The following is a 20,494-nucleotide window of genomic DNA, read 5'->3' as shown; positions in this document are numbered from 1 at the left end:
CCCATTCCTATCCTCATCTCTATCCCCTTCTCCAACCTCATCCCCATCCCATATCCATCCCTTCCCCATCCCCATCTCTGTTCCCATTTCCACATGCAACGATTTCCCCATCCCCATCCCCATCCCCATCCCCATCCCCATCCCCATCTCCATCTCCATCCCATCCCCATCTCCATCCCATCCCTATCTCCATCCCCATCTCTGTCCCCATTTTCACATGCAACTATTTCCCCATTCCCATCCCCGTCTGCATCCCCATCCCCATCTCCATCTCTGTCCCCATTTCCATGTGCAACTCTTTCCCCATCTTCATTACTTCTCCATCGTCATCTCCTTCTTATTTGTCTTTATACGGTGAGCTAAAAGCTAAGACTTTGAACAAATGAACAAAGAAGTTGGGCTGAACTACAGAGCAGGTAAGAATAGGGTCTGTTCTTTGTCCTATTTGTCATTACATATTTAGCACAAAGTATTGTGCCTAGTTGAAAGTTATGCTCATTAAACATGTTGAATGAATGAAAAAAGTTTACCTAGCTTATCCTGAGGAATGCAGGAAGATTTCTGGGAGGAAGTGACTCATGAGATTAGAATAGAAAAACATACTGGACTTCGGTACTTTTTGAAATAAAGAGAACATATGTGAAAAAAACAGGAATGAAATGGCTTGGCCCTTTTGTAGAACTCCATGTATTTCACTTGCATAGCTTGGCAAGGAGTTTATCATTTATCCTAAAGGTTGTGAGATAAAGAAGAATTTCATTCTTCTGTGTGGAGGATGAATTGGAGCAGAGAAAAGCTGCAGGTAGAGAAACCAGTTTGGAGGCTGTTGCAATGATTCAGGAAGTCATAAATTGAGGGGGTAGGGATATGGAAGGTGGCAGTTTCAGAACCAGCGAATTGTTTTTTCTGTAAAATGACAGTTAACAACTATCTTAGGCTTCATGGTCAAGTCTCTGTTGCAACCACTCATGTCTGGTATTGTAGTGTTTTTTTTTTAATGTTTATTTATTTTGAGAGAGAGAGATAGAGGAGAGAGAGCATGGGCAGAGGAGGGGCAGAGAGAGAAAGGGAGAGAGAGAATCCCAAGCAGGCTCTGCACTATCAGTACAGAGCTTGATGCAGGGCTCAAACCCATGAAATGTGAGATCATGACCTGAGCCAAAACCAAGAGTTAGATGCTTAACTGACTGAGCCACCCAGGTGCCCCTCTGCTGTTGTAGTGTTAGAAGAGGCAAAGACATAAATAAATGGGCATGCCTATGTTCCAATAAAACTTTAAGCAGGTGGCAGGCCAGGTGCCGCATATTCATACTTTCCCACAGTCTAGGGAGACAACATAGTTTATGAAAAGACCATGGACTTTAGAGTCAGACAAACCTATGTTCAATTATTAAGAATTTACACCAGTTATCTAGACCTTCATCTGTAAAATGGAGATCACTACATTGCAGAGTTTTTTTGGAATACTCAAAAATAGATTGTATATAAAATTCCTGAAATGCTTTTTTAAGTTGTTATTGGTGAGTGGATAAATGTGTCAAATATGATAGAGAGAAGAATCCAAAAGGACTGGAAGGTTTCTGGCTAATTCAGCTGTGTGAATGACCACGTTCTTTTCTGAGATAGGAAAAAAGAAGCAACTATTCCTGGGGGAAGAGAATGGTTCTATTTTGAACATGTTTGAGTGTGAGGTGCCTGAGGTCATTTAGGTGGTAATGTACGTTAGGTTAGACAGTTAAAAGTGTGATCTTGGGGTTCCAGAGATGTAAGACATGGTGAGATCTCTTTGTGAATCACAGGGTAGAGAAAGTAACCGATGTCAAGAGAGTGGCAGGGTAGATTCAGAATGAAGCTGGTGAAGGATGACACTTGAGGGAGGAGAGCCACAGAAGGATAAAGAAGAGAGCCCAGAAGGATAAAAAGAAAGCATGGCTCCAGAAGAAGTTTCTTGCAACTTCAAGAAGGAAGGGAGAACAACAAGAGAAATGGGACAGTGACTCAGGAGGGTCTGGTTAGTATTATGAGGTCATTGGTGACCTTCTATGAGTAGTTTCATTGGATAGTTGAGGGGAGAGAATCACATGGGGGAATTTGCCTTTTTGGGATCTAAACCTTTTTTTTTTTCTAATATGAAGGAAAATATGAAGAAAAATTTAACTTAGTGCAGACAGATAATGCTTACACAATATTTTTCACTGCCAATGTTGCCTTTTATTTTTCTAAATCACCATTCAAGTTCAATAAAATATATATACATTAGACTATTAGATAGGGTACATACACTTGGAATTTTCTTTCCATGTTACAAGATAGAAAAGGAGATTGACTTGCAAAGACGTTTTTATGAAATCCCACATTCTAAGAACAGGGGTTTCAGCTAGGGAAGAATTTTACTTATGAAATTATATGGTAACCTTCTAATAAATTTGTGTTGATTCCTATGAACGTGTCTATTGCCCAAGGTGGGTGTTTGCCTGGTGGGTGAAATTGTGCTCTCTAGAGAGAAAGCACTGGGGACTTACAGGATCCTTATGTATGTGGCATCAAGGGTCAACTGGTTTATACTTTTAATTTTGCTGGAAACAAAATACTTACAAAATTTTTCAAAGGTTGAAAGACTAACAAGTCCACATATGAATATATTTAGAATTTGCTAAAATAAATGTTATACCCAGAAGGCTTTATGTATGGATTTAAGAATTGCTTTGGTATGCTCAGACAGGGGATTTTCTTTGGAGCAATTTCTAAGCCAGTTCCTAAGTGACTGCTTCTTACATCTTTACATAATATTTACATAAATTGCAATGACTGCATCAGGCCTCCCTGGGAGTAGAGGTGCCAGGTACATGGTTGTAGTTTTGGGCTTTGTGTGTGTAGATAGGAAGATTTTTATGGGATGAGAGTTATGTTCTGGTTGACTGTCAGGAAATACTGGAGGCTTTAAAAGATTCTCTCTGAAGCTAGTTCTGAGCTAGCCCTTTAGATACTCTCTTCTTTAAAGTTGAATTTATGTTTAACAACCCCCCAAAAGTCTTAATCTGTGAAAATCTAATTTGGGAGCCTTACTGATTTAAAATGAATGTAAGGGAAGGACACTTAAACTCCTACCTCTAGTTAAGACTTGGCAAAAGAGATGGGTGTTGATTTTTCTTTTCTAAAAAAATTTTTTTACATTTATTTATTTTTTGAGAGACATAGAGAGACAGAGCACAAGTTGGGGAGGGGCAGAGAGAAAAGGAGACACAGAATCCGAAGCAGGCTCCAGGCTGTCAGCACAGAGCCCAACGCGGGGCTTGAACTCACAAACCATGAAATCGTGACCTCAGCGGAAGTCAGATGCTTAACTGACTGAGTCACCCAGGCACTCCAGGTGACTCTTCTAATGAGACTTTGGGATGGGTGGTGTTGACCTCAGGAGCTTTTCTTATGCTAAGCTGCCTATGACTTTGCCTTTTCAGTTTTCTTAGAAAAGGCCTCAAAAGAACCCCATAGTAGGTGTATTTTCTAACTCTCTTCTCTTAGGGGGAGCTGGCTAGAGAGCACTCTTCCTTCCCCCCTTCTCCCCCCCCCCCAATCCCAGACACACACCAGAATTCTAGATTCCATCATCCCTTGTCCTGTCACTGCACTGTGTCCTAAAAAATTCCAATCTGGATCTACCTACCTGCCTCTTTTGCTCCTGTTTCGGGATTGCTGAGAACTGGCTGGAGTAAACCACAGCTATGTGAACAGGTGCCACTACAATACGTTGTTCATAATCTTACAAATCTTTGCTTATTTTAGGTCATCTCCCTCTCACATTTTGCTGAGTAGCTATTCTTGTGCAATTCTAATGTTTTCTTCTCAGCTCTCCTGAATCTCTGACTGCCCTTTCCTATTTCAGCAGATGGCCTTTCTTTTATTTCTCTGAAAAGGAAAGGGTGGCTGTAGCAGACATGCATCCCTGTACCTTCTTGACCCTCTTACAAAGACTGGCTGGAAGAGGGAAGCAGGTTGGGAGTGAGGGGGCAGCCAAACCACACAGGACCTGATAGGTCAAATTAGAGACTTTTTTTCCAAGTCAGATGGGAAGGCTTTTGAGGGTTTGGGGCCAAAGAGTGGCATGATTTGTCTTATGTTTTATAAAGATCAATCTGATGGCTGTGTGGAAAACAGACTGCAAGAGATAAAGGATGGAAGAGGGCAGATAGGGTAATAGTCAAGGTGCAAGATGATGGCAGTGGTAGTTAGAATCGGTTAGACTCTGGACAAATGTTAAGACCCACAAAATATGAGAGAAAGCAAGAGTCAGGATTTAATTTAAGGCTTTTGGTGCAAGCAACTGCTAAATTGGGAATGGTCCTTTGTGATGTTGAGTGAGCAGTTAATGCATATGAGTCTAGAATTGTGTGGATGGTCCAGGGTATGGTCATGTTATCTGTTTCATCCTTTAATGTTTATTTCCTCCAATTATTTGCTCTTGTTTCTGCTGTGTTTTCCATCTCTCTAGCTCTCTACTGGCTCTTTCTCATCAGCCAGTAAACGTGCTCATTGTTTCTTCAATCCAAAAAAATACACATATGTGAATAGAAGAACACTCGAGTTCACACTCTCTTTGCCTGTGCTCTAACTACCAGTTCTTTTTTTTTTTTTAAAGCAAGCTTCCAGAAGTATGAGTCTTTACTTTCTTATCTTATTTTACTACCTAAAAAGTGGACTTCTTTCCCCTACCACCACTTGAAATACATTTGTTAAATTTCATAGACACTTTTTCATCCATGCAGAAACATCTCTGGCTTCTTGATGTTTATCTCTCCCTGGTTTCTCTCCCATTTCTCTGGCTATTTCTTCTATTTCTTTTGCTGGATCATTATATTCTGTCTCTTAAATATTGGAAAGTGTGATTTGGGGAACAGATTTTTGAAAGATCAAGGGCAGCTCTTGATCTGAGGCTGAGTACTGTCCCCCACCAAGGAGTGATTTAGGGGAGCTAGACAACTTCTAGATATCTCCCTGATCATTTTGTCTGATGGTCCCTATTTTGTGTGTCTTTCCCTCCAAAAGTCCCCTGTACACATGCCACTTTGTTCTCTGAAAGATGTAAGTCTCTTGTCAGCACACCAGCATGGACTGAGCTTCAAACTAGCTCACTGTCACAGTGAAGAAGAAATCAGAGCAGAGTAGAGAAAACATTTGGAGCGTGGGGAGCTGCTTGGTAGGCCAGGGCGGGAAGGGGCTAAGGTGATGATGCCATGAGGGAAGAGACTCTTCAAGATAAACTCTTATTCTTCCTAGCTCTGTGGTGGGAAAAGTAATCAGAGATTAATAAGATATACCCCTTTTCTCCAATTTCTTGCAATGAGAAGTTTCCTCCCTAATCTGTCTAAAGTGTCTCTGTCCTTCGTATCATTATCTTTCTATTATGGGCTATAATTATGTTCTTTAATTCTTTCTTTACATATTTGCTGCTTGTCTTCCCAGCTCAAGTGGGAGCCGTGAAGGCAGGGAACTTGTCTGTCTGGTTCACCTCTATATATCTGGTATAATGAGAGCATAGTAGGTGCTCAGTAAATTCTTTTTGAACAAGTGACTGGGTTTTGATACTCCATATTCAAAAGGTTGTGTATTCAGAGCAAAGCAAAACTATACCAGCTTTCCAGATCTAAGTATTTTAATGGGGAGTTTAAATTTTTATACAGTAGAACTTAGATACATGATGTGGCTGACTTCATTTTTCTATACAGAGCTCAATTAGTTTGTGACCTACCACCTCACTCTTTTCCATCTTTCAAAAGGTATCTTTCTTTTTTTTTTTAATATTTTTTAAAGTTTATTAATTTATTTTGAGAGACAGAGCAGGCTCTGCACCAGCAGCGCTGAGCTTGATGCCGGGCTGGAACTCACGAACCATGAAATTATGATCTGAGCCAAAACCAAGAGTCAGACACTTAACCAACTGAGCCACCCAGGTGCCCTTCAGAAGGTGTCTTTCATGCTGTATCTGTCCTATGGTTGCACTCCTTAGTCTTTGCCATGTACCAGAGAGTTCTGGATGGGAAGCAGGATACACTTCTCTGTTGCTCTTGGATTTCCCCTTACCCTATTTCAAGTTTCTTTTTTCATCTATATTTCTTGCTATTCTGCCCACTTATGTTTCATTGCCTTTCCCCCTGCCTCCAATATTTTCTGGGAAAAGAGCTAAGATTTTAACAGTAAAAATAAAACACAACAAGAACAACAATAACAAAAAAGCCATTTGCTGTCTCAAGGGCCTGGCACTTGCAAAGGAAATCTATGCTTTCAAGATTATTGTTTTGGCTAAGGGCTTAAAAAAAGGTCTAATTTGAAACTCAAAGCTACGCTGCTTTCTTTGTTCCTAGCTATATGCATACTCCCCTTGACAAGTGACTGACACTGTTTCAGTGGGAGGGCAGCAGAGCGGCCATTAGGAAGAATGAGGGGTTAAAGGCACTGAAAATACTTCTGTGTGTGTTCCTCACCCACAATCACGGGTAGGTCCTGGAATAAAGGGATTCACTGCAACCTCCCAATCCCTTTTTGTTCATTGGGTATAGAAGAGAACCAAATGGGATTCAAATGGTTTGGAAGTAACTGTACCACATGTAGAATTTAATGATAAAGTTTGGATATTCTATTCTTAGAGGCCAGACAAGGTTAGAACTACTTCAGCCTAAATCAGAAGTATAAATATCCATGTCATTGCTGTTATTACTATTTACTAAAGAAACAAAATCATATACCTGTATTTTGGAGAAATTTGCAGCTTGAAACAAATGTGTTCAAGTAAGTCCATTTACCCAAAGGGAACTTTCATTGGCTGCTGATGTTTGGTGAAAGACTTTCTATAGCTATGTGACTTTAACTGCTAATTTAGTTATTGGAGAGACTCCCAGAGATAGGAAGGTGATTTGGTTAGAAAAGAATGGGATTTGGTTAATATGACAACTCCAGAGATGACAGAGTTGAAATAAACAGGAAAGGACCCAGGACCCACAAAGACAAGGAAGGAAATCAAGAATTTTCCAGACCTCTGGTTTTCCTGACTTGTTTTTAATTTATTCTGTGTGCCAATTCGGATTGTCTGCCTATTTTTTTAATTTAGTTTTTAGATCAAAGTAATATATGTACATAAAGAACCAAATAGTGCTATAAGGTTTATTTTTGAAAAATAGAAGTTTTCTAATCCCTATGCACTTTTCCATTTCCCAGCAATCACTTTAAAATTGGTTCAGTTTTTTGAAAATATCTATCTTTTTATCTATAAATAGCATGATTATTGGAGAGGATTTTCAATTTTAGTCATTATAAATTGACTTCCATCTTTGGAAGATTAAAATATAATTCTCTTTTAATTATATTTGGCTCTGTCCCCATCCCTTAACCACCACTACATACCCATATATACATTTTTCAATTTTCTAGCCTCTAAAAATATATAGATCACAAATTTGATGAAATCAATAGTGTGTTTTCAAAATCATGACTACACAAACGCTGTTTGTAATTGAATTATGTGGTTTACTATGATTATTTTCCTGTATAACTTTTGGTTTTATGTCATTTTCCTTTTTATTTTTATTTATTTATTTTTCTTTACTGTTTATATATTTTTGAGAGAGAGTTTGGGAACAGGGGAAGTGCAGAGGGAGGAGGAGGACAGAGGATCCAAAGCAGGCTCCGTACTGACAGCAGAGAGCCTGATGGGGGGCTTGAACTCATGAACTGAGATCATGACCTGAGCCAAAGTTGGATGCTCAACTGGATGAGCTACCCAGGTGCCCCTCCTTCTTAGTTTTCCATGTACTTCTCCTCTATCATATAACACTCATCTAAATATGCTTTTATTAGGTAGTTATCAACTTCCTGTCTTTGGAGGCTATTTCCTTGGAATCTTCTGAATTTCCCCAGTCTGGACTAGTCTCTATAGACTTGACCAACATCTCTCACTCAGCCTGATTTTTCCCTTCATCTTTGAACCTCAGAGTTTCCTTTTCCTTTCTCTTTTGTGGACCTTCTGTTTACTACATCTGTTTTGATAGAACAACTCTTAAAATAGTTTACAGGGAAAGGATGCAAAGAAGGTAATATTTTGAGGTTGTGTATGTCTTAAAATGTCTTTCATTTATCCTTTTGTTTAACTGATAGCTCATCTGGGTAAAGATATGAAGGTTAGAAATAATTTTATGACAGAATTTTGAGATATCCTTCCTTTGTTTTTGAGTTTTCAGTGGAATTATTTAAAAGACTGATTCTAGGGGTGCCTGGGTGCCTTAGTTGGTTAAGCATCGGACTCTGGCTCAGGTCATGATCTCGCAGTTTGTGAGTTCAAGCTCCCGGTCAGGCTCTGTGCTGATAGCTCAGAGCCTGCAGCCTGCTTCAGATTCTGTATCTCCATCTCTTTCAGTACCCCCCCCCCCCCCCCCCCCCCCCCGCACACACACAGTCTCACCCCTGTCCATGTCTCTCTCTCTCTCTGTCAAAAAATAAACAAACATTAAAAATTTTTTTTAAAAGACTGATTCTATTCAAGTCTTGATTCTTATAAATATGTTTTCTTCTCTTTTTATTTCAGCAAAACTTTAGAATCTTCTTTAGGTACCCAGTATTATGAAATACTATGGCAAAAGTCTCTTTTTATGGGTCTGTTGTCATCTACTCTTTTAGATTCTACAATCTCTTCTAGATTCTCAGTGGATCTGCTTCATCATTTGGAAATATTTATTCTTCACTGCTGGGACATTTTCTTGAGTTATTTTTTTGATAAATTCCTTTTCCCCCCTTTATTAAAATGCCAATTATTTGGATATTGGATCTCCTGGATTGATTTTCTAATTTTCTTATTCTCTTTCTATAATTTTCTGGGTTTTTTTCGTCTGCAGTCTGGAAGTTTCTGCCAAGCTCATCTTCTTTTTTCTTTTCTTTTTTTTAATGTTTATTTATTTATTTAGAGAGAGAGCATGCACGAGCAGGGAGTACGGTGGTGGCAGAGAGAGAGGGACAGAGAGAATCCCAGTCAGGCTCTGAACTCTCAGCACAAAGCCTGACAGGGTGTGGGAAGGAAGGCTAGACTTGGTCAGGGGGCTTGATCCCAGGAAATGTGAGATCATGGCCTGAGCTGAAGTCAAGAGTTGGATGCTCAACAGATGAGCCACTCAGGTGCTCCTGTCCAGCTCATTTTCTATCCTTTCTATCCTTCTACTAAGTTTTCATTTCTGCTAATTTCTAAGAGCTCTAGAGTTTTCTCTGTGTTCCTTCTTATAACATCCTGTTTTTGCTTTATCAGTTCAAAAATCTTCTCTATTGTCTCTGAGGATGTAGGATAGTTTAGGTACAGTTTTCAGATCCCCACATAGTCTTTGTGTCCTTCAAATTGATTTTTGGTTTGTTGGCTTTGGTCTCTGTTGCTTATGTTGGAGGCTTTATGCAGATTATGTGGGAATTGTGGTTGTTTTATTATGGCTGGACTTAATGACCATGGCCTTGATGTAGAGAGATCTGTTGGCTTATTTTGTGGAGAATAATCAACATCAATATTTTTACATCATTTCTGTTCAATTTCCCCAGAGAAATTTTTTTCCAAATTCCAGGATGCAGAATATAAACCTTGCTCCAGATTTTGGGAAGCTGAATGGAGAATAGAGCTGAGAGTGTGATGTTTAGAGCATAAACTTTCACACAATCCCCTTGGTTTCAATATGGTATTTTTATTTGCTCTTCCCTCAGTCCAGAGACCCTCTTTAGTCTGCAATGGGTGGAAAGGGAACTGCCTGATTTTGGAATTAGGCAGGGCATATAGGAGATGGATATCTATCTGCTTCTTAAATATTTTCTATTTTTTATTTATTGAAAAATTTTTAATGTTAATTTTATTTTTATTTTTGAGAGAGAGAGAGAGAGAGAGAGAGAGAGAGAGAGAGAGAGATAGGGAGAGGGGTCAGAGAGAGAGGGAGACACAGAATCCAAAGCAGGTTCCAGGCTCTGAGCTGTCAGCACAGAGCCTGACGCAGGGCTTGAACTCACAAACCGTGAGATCATGACCTTGAGCCAAAGTCGGATGCTTAACTGACTGAGCCACCCAGGCACCCCTTAAATAGATTTGCAGTAAATCCTCCAGTTTCAACTCCACCCTTGCCCCCGCACTTCGGGGGTAGTAGTAGCAGCCATTCCTGGGATATATGCCGGTTCTATAGTGCACACCAGCGTGAACCTTGGTTTTCTCTTTTGCTGACTTAAGATTCAGCTTTCTTGAATCTGCTAAGCCAGCTAGTACTTGTTCTATTTTTTCCAGATTTCAAAATTTTGTTGTTTCTGTATGTTCTCCCATTTTCTGCATCCCTATGGTTTTATGGGTTTAAACCCATTTACTGTTATTTTATGGAGTTTTGAGAGAAAGCAGAGGCACCTACATGTGGTCAATCCTCTATCTTCGTTGAGCCTCTCTTTCCCTTTGGCCTGGTTCTGTCAGTTCTCCTGGTTCTTGTTTCTCTTTCATTTGTTTATTATCCAGTTTTATAGAACTCTTGATCTAAAAGTTCCCACTGCTATTTATCATTTGTCTGAAGCTACTAGGTTAGTCTCAAGTTTAATATATCAATCTTGCTAACTCTACACTGCTATAATATCTGTCTACTGAATCTATACATCTCTTCCACTGTCTGCTTGCCTTCTCAGCTACGCTGCATGGTCCCTGTTCCTTGGAAGTCCTGTGCTATTATTACAACCTTTGCTCAGTCATTCTCTGTGGTATTCTTCCCTCTGTATTCATGAGAGTCAGGCTCTCTCTGATACTACATTCATCCTCAAGCCCAATCTCCAATAGAGCATCTGTCCCCAATCCCTTAAATATACAGACTAACCTTGTATAAATAGTCTATTTTGTTAGCCAGATTGAGTCGGAAGTTTAACTTTTTCACATAGGCTTCCACTTTAGAATTAAAGGAAAGCATGCAATTTACAAGCATCATGGGTTCATGGGTGAAGCTGGGATTACGTATCTTGAATTTCTTAAAGTCGAGATTCTGTTGTAGTCTTAGGACTAGACATGGTCAACAATGAAGGGGTGAGAGGAAAAACCACTCTCAGTACTATGGGCGAAATTTAAAGCAGTGGCTTTAAATAAATAGCATTCTATAGTCCACAGTGAGTCAGCACAGTGATGCTTGGATTTTGTTGATAAACCTGTTATAGGTGTTTCTCAGTTTGTGTTTCAGCTGGAATACTGTCAGCTGGAACACTTCACTGAGGCAGTCAGTGTAGGAGGGGAACATATGTGCCTTTGATGAAAGCTGCTTTGCAGTGAAAATCACAGGGATTCCTGTGAAGCTCTATCTTGTGAACATTGTTATATAAGCACTGCCTTTAAAATCTTTGGCTTGGGTCTCAAGTAAATAGGTTTATACAGGATGGCCCTACTGGCTCTGCAGGAGTGAAAATAAAATGTCTCACTATTGTGGTATTTGGGACTTTTCTGTCGTCAGATAAAACTTTGCCTATGTAAATTTAAAGCAAGGGAAGAGCAACTAATAAAAATTCGTGATTAGTGGCTAAAAGGCAGGCTTAAAAGTATCATGATTAAAGGCTCTGTCCCCATTATAAATTGAGTAACCATAGAGTTTAGGAGAGAGTGAAGTAGGGAGAAAATGGTGTGGGATGAGGCTAGAAAGGTAATGGGCACCAGATCCCGCAGGGCCCTAGAGATCATGTTAGTCTGAGGATGGGAACTTCTGGAGGATTCTGAGCAGAAAACAACATGATACGGCATTTTAACAGGGTCACTCTGAGTAACAGGGGAAGGAAAGACAACTGAAGGAGGCTTTGGAATAATATTCCTAAGGGATAATGGTAGCTTGGACTTAGGTAGCAATAGAGGAGAAGGTGCACAGTGGTTAGATTCTAGTTATATTTTGAAGCTGGAACCAACAGGATTTGCTGACAGATCAGATGTGGGTGCTAAAGGAAGGGAGAAATTAAGCATGATTCAAAGTTGTTTTGGTTTGGTCTATGCATCTCTAGGAATGGAAATGATTATGGAGAAGGCAGAGGGATTTTTTAGGGGGAAGATGTCATAGAATTAGGAGTTAAATTCTGATGGGTCATGTTAAGTTGGATATGCTCATTGGACATACAAGTGCAGATATCTAATGGGCAGCTGGGTAGAGAGGATTCCAGGACAGAGATTCTGGCTAAAAGCCTACGTTTGGGAATTGTTGGTATAGAGCTGATATTTAAAATGTGGCTGAGACTGGTTGAACCCTCCATAGGATTGAGATGGAGAAGATGTCTAAGAATGAAGCCCTGGGCATTCCAATATTGAATGGTCAGTAAGACAAGGCAAAACCAGCAAAGAGACTGAGAAAAGGCACTTAGCGAGGTAGGAAGAAGTCTAGGAGTGAAGTGTCCTGTAGGCCAGATGAGGAAAGTGTTTTAAGGAGGGGCGAGTGAAGCCATGGGAGGTGCCACTTATAGATCAAGCAGAATGGGACCTGGGAACTGGCTGTTGGGTTTTTTTCAGTCAGGGTGATCCGGTTATCTTGAGAAGATTTGATGGAATCTTTGGAAGAGAAGCTCTTACTCTAGCCCTCTAAGCCTCAGTTTCTCATCTGTAAAATGGTGTAACATTACCCATTTCAGAGAGTTGTGAGAACAAAATCAATTGACTCATATAAAGTACTCAGAACAGTGCCTGGTACATTGTATATGCTAAATAACTAGTTTTGTTCTTACTGGAAACCTCTGTTAATTGTCAGTCACTGTCTCGTGGAGAGGTCATGCAACTACTTGAGAATCCACCTATCCGAATGAGCACTCAATCTATAGAACTCCCTTCCAGGCTATCATAGAAAACCTTGTTTACTGTCTCACTAAAGTATAGGTAAATATGCAAGGCACAGTGACTGTGAGACAAGAAGTGAGGTTATCTTGTGACTATTGCAGGATCACTGATGGGTCTTAGAGACCATTCCTCTCATTTCAGCGTTCTTATTCATTCCAAACATTGTCAAAGGATAATACCTAGTACACCAGTTTGCTCTTGGAACCCAGGACAATTTTGTTATTCTTATTTGAAAACTACAATCAGGTTTGCCTTATTTCTAGTGTTTTGCTGATTAAATTCCTCATACATGGGTGGCAGGGGCACAGCTATCTCTTGGGCAGACTCTCCAGTGTCTCGGGATGAATTCTGATGGGCCCAGAACACATAAACCCTTTTACAGCTATTCATGTTTTGCTTTCTTTTTAAATAAATTTGTCTTCTGTTGGGTTTATTTCCTCTCACACAAGTGCTCATTATAATTTATGCTCTGGCCTGAGTAGTATTCTGCTTGAAGTAGAGAACAGGCAGAACAGGAGTCAAAGACTTGTATTTCCTTTGGGTCATCCATAAACATTGACTCACAGCTCAAGAAGCAGGTGCTATGGACTGAGTTGTGTTTCCTCCAAATATTTCTGAGCACTACCTACCCCCTGCCATGTGACTGTGTCAGAGATAGGGCCTCTATTATTTATTTACTTATGTATTTATGTATGTATGTATGTATGTATGTATGTATGTATGTATTTATTTCTTAATGTTTATTTGTTTTGAGAGAGAGAGAGAGACAGAGAGAGCATGTGCTTGAGTTGGGGGAGGGGCAGAGAAAGAGAGGGAGGGAGAGAATTCCAAGAAGGCTCTGTGTTATCAGTGCAGAGCCTGGCCTGGGGCTCGAGCTCACAAACCATGAGATCATGACCTGAGCTGAAATCAAGAGTCCAACGCTTACCCACTTAACCAACTGAGCTACTCAGGTACCCTGGGCTGGGGCCTTTAAGGAGATGATTAAGGATAAGTGAAGTCATAAGAGTGAAGCCCTGATCTGATAGAACTGGTGCTCTAAGAAAGTGATAAAAGCAAGTGATAAGAGAAAGTGATAAAAGGGCTCGCTCTCCACCATGTGAAAACATGGCAAGAAGGCAGCCTTCAGCAAGCCAAGAAGAGAGCTCTCAGCAGCACTCGACCATGTAGGAACTCTAGTTCCGGCATCCAGACTTGTGAGCAAATAAAATAAACTTTTATTGTGTAAGTCACCCAGTCTGTGGCATTTTGTTCAGGCAATCTGGATGGACTAAAACAGTGGGGGCTCTTCTTTCTACTATTTGTTGTCCTAGCATTTTTTCAAACATTAGTTCTTTGGGGACTTTAGATTTCCTGATAATCTAGATAACCATCTGCATTAAAAAAATTCCTATTTAAGCTTTGAAATACCGGCAGCTTTAATCATGTCCAACATAGTGCTTTATGTTGTAGACCATCTAAAATTTTCATGAACTTATCACAGTGACTATAAAGATGCACCTCTAGTTTATCTCAGGCTCCTTAGCATTAAATAAACTTTGATTTCTTGGAATTAAAGAGCAAGGTAGCTGATGCAAGCCTACCCTCCTTACCTTCTTTGCATCCTTTTCTTTCCTCTCCCCCCTCACTCCCCGTATATTCCTTCTGTATTAACCGCCTGCAATATTTTCTGCCTGAAACATTTAGAAATGTCTGCTATACAGTATTTCAAGATACATGAGCATTCATCTGGCATTGATCAGTAGGTAGCTGTTGTCATTTTTAACGCCTGTGCAAGCCTATAGTGGCGAGAAGAAATACTTACCTATTTTCCTGCTTTCTACATGAACAACAAAAATGCCAGTACCTGCAAGGTCTTCTCTCTGAATGTTCCAGATCTTATTTTTCTTATTGTAGGCATTTCTTTCTTCTTTAATATCATGTCAGAAAGCACTAAAATATTACACTATTATTTGTAGTCTGTGGAAATCCATAATTGGAAATCTAACTTCTGATTCCAGAATTGAGCCTACATAAGCTGATTAGAAGCTGCCTTGTGGCCACAAGATCCAAACTTAGGACCATCCTGAAAGAGAATGGCTCCTTTTTGGGAATTTAAGGCTTTAAAGACACCAGGTATATGTGCCAAGGGCAGTGGGAAGGAGTTGGTTGATACTAGAATTTTCTAACTTCTACCTGTGAGATGCAGAATGAATATGTATCTGTACATTACCTGTATATATGCCTATATCTCTATATAACATTGTATATCTTATTATATATACAAATGTATATTTTAGGCTGACACAAGTCTGATGTTGAAGAATATTCATTATGGTACTCAAGGAGAAAAATATAACAGTGTACTTTTGGAGAATTTTCAAGGAGGAGGAGGAAACATTTAGAAGAGCAGTTAAGTAGGCAAGCTGCAGTTGCACAAAAGAAAGCCCATATGGTTTAATGCCATACATTAGTTTGTTTTAAACCTTTGTGGTTTATTTTCAATTTAAAATGAATATGTGCTTTAATTAGTTCTGGAGTGCGATAGGGAGGCATATGTCTTTTAGTTAAACACAGAGTAATTTACATGGTATTCTCTCCCTTGTTTTTCATGATAGATCTGAGTTTCAGTTAGCCAACAAAATGTGGTCCATAGAGACACAGGGCAGACAATCCTTAATGTGTTTGGAATCTGTTATTTTTTCTTTTTCCTTATCACACTTTGCTTAACTGAAAAGAAAGAATGTTTAAATCTTTATTCATTTATTAATAAAACACTTAACTGACATATTTCATATGTGTAGCCATTTATGATACAAATTTATGTGCATGTACATACTTATGTCCTCAGTGCTTTTATATCTTTCTCTGTCTCTGAAAGGTAGAGAGAGATATAGATACAGGTATAGATATAAATATAGATATTGAAGCCTAGGGATACAAGTAAAATCTTTTCCCTGGTCTCAAAACTTCAGGGATACTGAAGGAAAACTACCTTATATAGTTGAATCTGGAAGTACAATTTCGATACCTAAATGCACTATACGAAGTGAAACCCAGAATATATATCCTCTGCATCACTCTGTCCTGGAATAAGCCAATATAAGAGTGTTGGTCATAGATACCATCGGGCAGTCTTATGTATGTCACAGGGTTGCTACAAGGCCAGATAAAAGAAAGCATAAGGAGCATGTTTTAAGCTTTTAAGCATAAAAAATGGTGGTTGGTATTCTCAGAATATTCAAAATTCAGCCACCAATGTGTCTGTCTGCCAAAAGGGGCAAAATAAGACGTATCTTATTCATCATATCTTGGTCTTTAAGGCTGGCAGGTGAAAGGACCTGTCCTTGTCCGTTCTGAAATCAGGTCATAACTGGTGGACCCTGAGAGACAGGTCAGTCTTGAGGCCTTGAGCACAGCCATGGGGGATGTGTGGAAAGCTACACAAGTGTAGTTCTCTGGTGTGATGCTTTTCCCCAGGATGATTGTCTGCTCTTCCCGGGTCCAGAGGTGTGGACCTCTAGCCGGTCATTTATGGTCATGAGAAATTGTACGACTTATTTGAGATTTCCCAGAATGTTGATGACTCAAAACTAGATCACACCAGGCTGGCGTTGTCTCCAAACCTTTTCTCCATCACGCTCAATTTCTAGGCATTTTCTTCTCATCCCAAATGGCCTATTAGACACTTCATATTCAATTAGGGTTTTGAGATTCTACCCACAAAGTCATGAAAACACAAACCGCTTCCCTGTATTTTAAAGAACAAGCATAATTTGTCTTCTATTTATTTAGAGAAGTGATAGGTTTTAAGCTCCTATTTTTACTTGGCGGTAGGTTTTTTGTAGCCGGAGAATGAAAATGGAGCCCGTGTCCCTGCAACTGTGTTTAATTAGGGAACATGCTGAGCCACATTTGGCCATTTTTTGTTTCTGAACTAATGTCAGCTTCTCCAGTCTGCCATGGAACATGTTTTGCAGCTCTACAACAAAGGATTAAAATAAAATAAATGTTTGGAAAAGTGCTTTGAAATAGCTAAAGATAGAGAACCATACAAAAGCTCACGGGCTTTGGTAGGAATGACAAATTAATTATGCCGTCTTTAAGTGATAACACAGAACAATTAATGCACTTAATTGCTTTATTGAAACAAAAAGCTCTTTTGCAGTTTTCATAATTTCTTTGTGTAAGAAGAAGGTTTCATAAATTTATAAATTGATGCATGACCTCTGATTTAGGGAGTTTTGGTAACATATCTCTTTCTGTACTTTTTACTTGGTTTTTATTTTCAGGCAGTATTTTTCTTTCTTATTGTGTAAATCCAGAACTGAGTTCATAATGAGATAAATTATTAGTAGTAGTTAGGGAAGGGAAGGAAAACAAAATCATTTTAGAATATCTAACATCTTTGAATAATTTATTGGTATTTCTTTCTTGCTTGCTTGCTTATTATTTTTTGCTTAAGTATAGTTGACACACATTGTTACATTAGATCCAGGTGTACAACTTAGTGAATTGACAAGTTTATACATTATGCTATTCTCACCATAAGTGTACCTAACATCTGTCCCATTATATCACTATTACAATACCATTGGCTGTATTCCTTATGCTCTGCTTTTTATTCCCTTGACTCACTCTTTCCATTTAATGAATCTTATTTTCAAGATTGTATTTTTTTTTTTTTTTTTGCTTTATGGGAACACACCCTAAATTTATTTTGAGGATTTCTTTTTAACATAGAACAAACCCAAGTTCAGTGGTTTTTAAGTTGCCCTGGAGCGCTGAAGATTTGTGAAGGGTCACCTTGGAACTGGTAAGGTGGGTGAGCAGATAGGGTACCACACAGTGAGCTACATGAGGGTTTTTGTACCTAATTGTATATCTAGCCCTTAGCACACTCAGTACATTGGAATGAATGAATAAACAAACTGACCCTATCCCTCCACACTGCTTTAACTTGAGAAGTTCTGTTTTTCCTGTTTTCTTTGTTGCACTCAGAATGAGTTTTCAGGGGGAGCCTGGGTGGCTCAGTTGGCTAAGTGTCTGACTTTTGATTTTGGCTCAGGTCATGATCTCATGGTTGTGAGATTCAGCCCTTATTGGAGTCCTATGTGCTGAGGGTGGAGCCTACTTAAGTTTCTCTCTCTCCCTCTTCCTCTGCCCTTTACCCCACCTCAAGAAAAAAAAAAAAAAAAAGGAACAAGTTTTCAGCATCCTGGCTCCTCTCCCTATCATCTGCCTTCTCTTCCACATTTCTTTCCACCACTCTTCCTAGGCCTCCAGCTCCCCTGTATCACTTGCCCCAGTGGGAGTCGGTATCTTAAAGTGATGGCCAAACACCAGTCTCCATTCACCATTGGACCAGCACAGTGATCAGAAACACTGCCAACCTGTTATGGAGATGGGCAAGCTCCCTGAAAACTGTCATGCACTGTATAAATGTAAAGCATTAGTAATAGTTTTATATAGGAGTTTATTGATTTGTCAAAGTAATTGATATCACCTTGCTGAGATTGGACAACCTCAGATATCCTGGGACTTGGGCTGTTTGGCATGCCTTCCAAGCCTTCATTGACCTCTCTTTCTACCCTTGGTTTGGAAGTGCTATATATTTATTCATGTTCCATAGACTGTTTGACCCTCCTTATTCTGAGACAGAGAAAATGATTCATCTTCTCAGTGTCCTTAGGTGACACGTGATGAGCAGGTAGGTTATAAAAATAGTAAATATTTATTGTACTTCCATGCTGGGCAAGGATGATTCTATACATGATCTCATTTTACATGAACAGCTAGCATTTTTTCTAGGATGTCAGGTATGAATGGAAGTGCTTTACATAAAATTGACTCATGTCATCCTCATTGTAACTTTATGAGTTAAATGATATTATTGCTCACATTTTACAAAAGAGAGAAAATTGAGCACAGAGAGATTCAGTAACTTACGCCCAGCTAGTAAGACGGGAAACTTGGTGAGGCAGTATTACTCTAGGCCAGAATGTGTGATGCTCACTGCTTTATCATCTCAACAATGCTGTAATTTCCTTTTATGTTTTTCTTTTTATCCCTGTGGACCCCAGAATGCTCTTCTAACTTTATAAAACATATTAAAAAAAAGACCTGGGGCACTTATATCATTATTAAAATATCATCTCTAGGGAAGTAGCTATGGTATTTGTTTTCTAATATGAAAATAGCTTCAGTTTTTATCTGATTATAAAAATAATTCATACTTGTGAAGATAAATGAAACAATCCAGAAAATACAAATGAGAAATCATAACTACCTACCGGTACTTGGGTAGATATGCTTTCTGACATTTCTCTATGCACATGCATGTATGTGTATATAGCATTTTTATAAATGTGACTATATTACACCTGTTGTTTTTAACCTACTCCTAGGATCACAGTGCAGAGGAATTGGGGATGTCTTTTCTGTGGCAGTGACTATAAGTATATGCCATGCTTTTGAATATGGTGCTGCTCTGTATGGCTACGACAGACTTCATTTAAGCATATTCATGAACATCTAAACCACTTCCAATATTTACATGATAAGCAAATTTATGGTAAACATGATTTCTACAAATATTTTGGTTCATGGACATTTTATTACTTGAGAGCAAATTCCTGAAGGTGGGATTGTTGGCACAAAGGACATTCACATTTTTTATTGGATATATAGTGCCAAACAAGAAAGACTGTAACAACTTCATCCTCTACAATATATTTTGAGTGTGCCCACCTCTTTTACTTCTTGCCATTGCTGATTTTGTCAATGTAAAGATGTCTGATAGTTGAAAAAATGTTTAATTTTTATTTCTGACACTCAACATTTAGTGGGGTTGAATATATATATTTATTATGGTCATTGGCCATTTGTATATGCTTTGCAAATTACCTTGGAATATCCTATATCCACTACTTTTGTTAGTGACAGTTTATTTTATACTGATTTTTTATTATCTTTTTCTTTTCTTACTTTTTTTTTGCATATTAAGGATATGAGTCTTATTTATTTTATGTGTTGCAGATATTTTTCCCAGATGGTAGTTAGTTCTTCAGCCTTGTTTTAGTAGTTTATTTACTTCTTTATCTATTTATTATTTGCCACATAGGGTTTTTGAATTTTTATGTGGTCAAACAAACCTCTTCTCTAATAGTTTCTTCTGGCTTATGAGCCATTTTTAATAAAACTGTCTTTACCCCAACATTGTGGAAATGGCTTCATCTTAATAGGACATGGAACCAGACAATTAACTGTCATTTGTGTGTCTATCACTTTAAAGTTTACTGAGTTTTCACAAACACTTCCTCATTTAATTCAGTTCACAATATAATATTATTATTAATATTTCTCAGATGAAAATGAGACAAAGAGAATAAATACTCCAAATCACACATCTACTAAAGATTAGACTATAGGTTGGTCTGATGCCAAAGCCATGCTTTTAGCCCTGGAGTACACTATGATCCCTTAGGTAGATGGGAAAGCAGAGGAATAGAAAGGTTAAATGTCCTGTCTCATGCTGAAAATTATCCCCCCCTTTTTGATAGAAAGATTAGGAATGGAATCCTTAACTGTTAATATGTGTAATCGAATTCCAGTTCAGACTTTTGAAAGGAGTTTCAGTGCAAAAGCAATCAGATGTTGAAAGGAAAAAGACATAGGAACGTT

At 38.8% G+C, this 20,494-nt stretch overlaps 1 protein-coding gene across 3 annotated transcripts in view; it reads left to right on the top strand.

Moving 5' to 3' along the window:
• KCNH5 (potassium voltage-gated channel subfamily H member 5) overlaps positions 1–20,494 on the top strand; it is a 302,235-nt gene that overhangs the window by 101,949 nt on the left and 179,792 nt on the right. The window lies entirely within an intron of this gene.

This window comes from Felis catus, chromosome B3, assembly GCF_018350175.1.
Source record: "Felis catus isolate Fca126 chromosome B3, F.catus_Fca126_mat1.0, whole genome shotgun sequence".
NCBI classification, from domain to species: domain Eukaryota; kingdom Metazoa; phylum Chordata; class Mammalia; order Carnivora; family Felidae; genus Felis; species Felis catus.
The sequence above is the reverse complement of the archived record's forward strand: the minus strand, read 5'-3'. Positions and strand labels throughout refer to the sequence as shown.